Below are 5,829 nucleotides of genomic sequence, written 5' to 3' on the forward strand. Positions count from 1 at the left end.
GGTGCTGTTCTTATGCTTGTTTCATTATTAGGTGATGCATGAAAATGATAAAATAGAGGCCGTGACCTGGTGCGATGGCATGCGTCATATTAAGTGGTAACCCCCTTGTACATGCTAGAAAAGCAAATATTCTTTTTTAAGAATTATCTTGTCTCAATAGCTCTCTTGGTTAGTTATGTCTTTTGGCTATTTATTGCCAAAATTAGGGTAAATATCGTGCAAACAATTCCAAGTAAACACAAAGGACCTTTCATTTTATTTTATTTAATTAAAAAAAATCAATTGGTGATGCGAGTTACACAATAGTGAGCAACCCTTCCTTCCCATGAGCCATGATCTTGTAGTCTAGGTAAATGGATGATTTGATTTTTTGTTTTGGGTATGGATACAGGAGACGTCACCAATGAAACTAGTTGGAGCCTTGTACGCGAAGGACCTTTCATGTATTCACTGAGGTTGCGTTTGGTTGGATGATTTGATGAGACAAAAGAAAAAGGAAATGGAAATATAATTTTACTTTTTGTTTGGTAATAATAGAAAATACAAGAGAAAAGAAAGTAAGAGAGAAATGAATTAAAAAATGAGGTATCTTCTAGAACTTTATTTCCTTCATGTCTATGAGAAAAGAAACGGGAAAAGTGGAGGGAAAAATATGTTGGGCTCAAAAAAGAGATGATTGCTCAATTTGGTTCAAAACACAGAGGATTGTTTCAGTAAATTCAGTCCAAAAACAATATTTGAATTGCTCTCAAAACACTAGTTTTCTTAAGAGTGAAGAGAGAAGTGCCAAGAAAAGGTGAGATTGAGGATTTTTATCCAATTTCAATTAAGCCAAATATAGTTTGGAATCTGAATTTTACCAATTATTTCTCTTTTTCTTTCTATTTTTTTTTATTCTTTTTTCATTTCTCATAAAATCTCTTTGAATGACGAAAGAAAGAAAATGGTTCGTCATTGTTAGTTTAGCTGAGAAAAATGAAAATTTGATGTTTGTTTGTTTTATTTTTTTTAGTGATTTTATTATCATATTTTTTTTTTTGAAATAATTGGCAAAAACTCACCATTTAAAAATTGTTGTAAGGAATGTTCTTAATTGGTTATAATGATAGGGTTTGACTTCTCTTATATTATCATTTTAATTTGAGAGTTTGACTTCTCTTATATTATCATTTCAATTTGAGAGTGTTTAGATTTAGTAAATCTATTTTGGGACTGATTTTAATAACTCAAACAGTTTATTTTTTAAAAATTATTAAGTAGAATATTCATGTAAAAAATCAAGATGGATGGATATGGTAGCAATATGTTTTAATCATATTTGCTTTAAAAAAATAGATGACAAATATAATTTCAAGAATAGCCATCTATTTTTTGTAATACAAATTTGATTAAAATATATAGTTATCGATATCCAATTATCTTAATTTTTTATATAAATATTTTACTCGTCAAGTTCTAAAAAATGAACGGTTCAGATTATCGAAATTAATTTCAAAATAGGTTTACCAAGCCTAGACATTCTCTTAAATTGAGATGACTAAGAGAAACCATAAGCGTAATGACATGCGTGGGGAATTTGGTTGTCAAGCCCAGACATGCCGCAAGAATAATTCATAACATCTGATCTCTTTAAATTATCTTATCTTATGTTGTAAGACACATTTTGGAGACCTAATATTATAATATAATGTAATAATTTTGTGTTAGGCAAAATATATATTAAGACTTTGGGTGTAGTTTCTTATAACTACACCTTATGATATAGTGAGGGAAAAATCAGAGATTTAAACTAATGAAATAGCAATGATCCTTTAATTATAATTTAATTTTACTAATAAACTAATATTTTCCGAGATCCATTCTGGTATTGTTAAGTGGCCTTTTCAAGCATAAAGGAAATGTGGACGGACTTCTTTTCAGATATTTGTCTAATTGTTATTGAAACAATATTTAAGACCCTTATAAATTTTTCACAATTCAATCCACAATGATGTAATCTGACAAGTATCAATTTTTAATTGGTTAAACACTTAATGATATTGAATTTACCACTTTTGTCACATCATTATAGATATATTTATAAATACAAAATGTAAACCTTTAACATTGTTGTTTTTATTGAGCAAAGTCATTACTATTATGACAAGTCGAGTACATTGAATATTAGATAAGAAAAGTGAAAAGGTTCATTGAACCTTGCTTGGGGAAGAAACACTTCCAGTTTTTTTTTCTTCTTTTTATAAATGATTTTGTGACCCACTTACTAGTAAATAAAGTCAGATATGCAATTAATATAAAAATAATAATAATAATAATAACAAAAAGATATGCAATGAATAAAAAGTTGATCATTTGGACTTTCGGGGCACATGACAATATTCAAGTTAAAAAATAAAAAAGAGAGCGAATGACCCATGGTAGGGGATGAATCCCTTTTATCTGCCCACCTCTCGGTTATTATTTTGGCATTTCGAAATAGGCTATTTTAATTATTTTTTTAATTTTTTATAAAAAAATATTTATAAAATAGAAAGAGTGATGTGATCGGATGTTTTGAGTTATTTTAGTTCTAACCCAACTTGCCAAATGGAATATGCAAGACATAGGTTGAAAAGAAAATCATAAACCACTCTGATACGGATTAAATTGTATAATTTGATTTAATTTTCTTAATATATAGTTTAATTTTGATTTTTAAAATCAATTGTACTTCATAATTCTATCCGTGATTTTATAGTTACGGTTTCGATTTGAAATAGAACTAGGTTGTTTATATATATATATATATATAGGGATTGGTTTGTCTCCGGTTGAAAATTGAATTGGACCAAACAATTGAGATTTTTGACCGGTAAGAATAATTAAACTGAAAACTCTGATTGATAAGAGTACTTGAAAAAATTCAACTAGGTCATATTTTCAGAAACTCTTATCGGTAAGAATTTTCTGATTCTTATTAGTCAAAAAACTCAACTGTCTGATCCAGTTTAACTTTTAACTGAAAACAAGCCAAATCTATATATATATATATATATGATTTGTTAACTCATTACTGTTTCAAGCTTTTTTTTTTTTTTTTTTTTTTCTTTATCACATTACTGTTTCTAGTTTGTTTAAAGGTTTTTGCATATAATAGTTCTAAACAATCATTTAAATAATTTTGTTTACAAAGATAATGATATATTGTTTGAACTTGGAGCAAATTGTGAATGATGATAAAGTTTATAAAAATCGTGATTTCGAACCAAATCAAACCAAGATTTTTTGGTTCAGTTTGGTTTACTTATTAGATTTTTATGGTTTGATTTAATTCTATGAAACTATAAGTAGTGATTTGATTTTAATTTACTTTAAAATCGAACCATGTTCATCCTTAGTATGACCATGATTCGGTTTTTTTTTTTTCCCCCTTCGTACTAAAAGTAAAAAACATTCACACTATTTGATTTTGAGTTTTTAAAAATAATTTTTGTATTTGTTTTTAGTTCATCTTTTTTGTATCTTAGTCAAAAAAAAAATATATATATATATATATATATATGCACCTAATCTAAATGTACTAAAAAGATTTTTAAAAAAAATCTAAAAAACAATTCAATAAATACAAAAAATACAAAAAAGCATGAATTTTTGTATTTTTTTTTTTTATATTTAGTGAATTTTTTTACATTTTTTTTTTATACTTTTAAGCATATCTAGATTAGGTTAATTTAAAAAGTTAAAAATTGATTAAAATATTTAAAAATTTACTAAAAATTTAAAAATTCAAATTAAAATTTTAAAATCTATCTTTAAAACTCCAAAACTAAACAGAATCTAGCTCTTGCCGAACTCAATGGACAAAAGTGCCCCATTAAAATCTTACAAAAGAGTTAGTTTTGCCTATTTACAAAAAGGGAAATTGGCCTAAGGTCCCTCCTTTACTTTTGATAGGAGGAGAGGTCCTTTATAATATGCTTTGATGGCTAAGATCCCTCAAATTTATTTTAGGTTATAAAGTACCTAAATTACCCTTCCTTTATAACATAAATTTGTTTGAATATTATATTGTTGACTTAACTGATAGATTTTAGAAACCGAATTTGAAGTGGAGATTTTGTTGGAGTTTTCGTCGGAGATTTCAGTGGAGATTTTATGGTGGAGATTTCGTCGGAGATTTCATTGGAGTTGACGAGAAAGATTGCTACGATCGTGTAGATTTCGTTAGAGATTTCGTCGGAGATTTCAGTAGTGTGACAGTGTGTTGATCGCGTAGATTTTCAGTGGAGTTGAATCAGGTTTGTTTTCGATGGAGATACCACATGCATTTTGATTTTTGTTTTGAATTTTTGTTTAGAGAGAGGGCAGCTTGATAGAGTTGATTTTTATTTTTGGAATTGATTTTTTATTATTTGTTTTTTAATCAATTTCAAAGAGTGTTGACAGTGTTTTGATCGCGTAGGTTTTTGAGTGGAGTTGAATTAGGTTTGTTTTTGATTTAGATTCCACATGGATTTTGATTTTTGTTTAGAGAGAGGCCAGCTTGATATAGTTGATTTTTATTTTTTGGAATTAATTTTTCATTCTTTGTTTTTTGATCAATTTCAAATAGTGTTGACAGTGTAGGTGATTTTGATGTTTAGAGTTCATTTTTGGAGCTCTGTTTTTTATCAACATGCTGATCAATGATAAGTTTTGTTCTATGTTTTTTCAAACCAGAGAAATTTCATTTTCTGCACTTTTGTTTGTGCAGTCCAGAGGAAATTATAAGTGCATATGGACATATTATTAGAAGTTTGTAATGGAGATAGAATATGAGAAAGTGAATGTAAGTTCATAAATTTCTCTGGACTTGCATTTGTAGTTCAGAGAAAATTGTAAGTTTGTTACTCACTTTCAGTTTGTAGTTCAGGGAAAAGTATTTCTCTGGACTTGTATTCTATGTGATTTTTTTTTCTATAATTGTGTTTAATAGTTAGCAGTAAATTTATCTGTGATTCATTAAGTTTCTGTGATTTTGTTTTTTATCATCTTGAAGGTGAATATTAGTTTGTAGATGTCTTTGGACTTTTATTTTAAGTTCAGAGAAAATTATAATTTTTAGAAATTTCTCTGGACTTTTATGTTGTTCTTGTGAAGTGTTTCTATGTTAAACAAATTATTTTTGTTGTTTTTTGTTTCAGTTTCAATGGACAGTGCAGTGTTGTTGCTGTGCAAATATGGGAATGATACTATTGTCATTAATGTTTCATGCGAATTGAATTTTGAGGAATTGGTTGGCATTTTGTGTAAAACATGGGAGAATTTGAAACCTGAGACTATGTGTATTTCATATTCTATTTTGGGCCATCCGAATTGTGTGGTTCAAAATAATATTGATTTTGTGAATATATTGAGGGTTGTTTGTGCACGCGGTGTTGATATAGTTGATGTTTCAGTTAGTAGATGTAGTACTTCTGATGAAGAGGATGAAGTGGGGTCTAATTGGGTAGATGTTGTGGATGGTGAGTGTGATAGGCTGGTGGATGTTGAAAGGAATTCACTCTCTAAGTTTTGTTCTCACCAAGAAAATGTGTTATTGTCGGCTAGTTGGCGGAATAATATTACGAGTGTTGGACAAAAGTTTGAGGGTGGTGTGGTTGAGTTCCGTACTTTTTTATGCAAGTATGCTATTGAGGTTGGTTTTCAGTTTACGTATGATAAAAATGACAAGGTGAGGGTTACGGCAGAATGTGCATATAAGGAATCAAGGGGATGTATGTGGCGTGTACATGCTTCTGTTGAAAAAACAAATGGGTTCTTCTACATAAGGACTTTGAACAATGAACATACGTGTGGTGTGGCGGTTCG

This window comes from Camellia sinensis, chromosome 10 (genome assembly GCF_055761805.1).
Source record: "Camellia sinensis isolate YWXY chromosome 10, ASM5576180v1, whole genome shotgun sequence".
Taxonomy (NCBI): domain Eukaryota; kingdom Viridiplantae; phylum Streptophyta; class Magnoliopsida; order Ericales; family Theaceae; genus Camellia; species Camellia sinensis.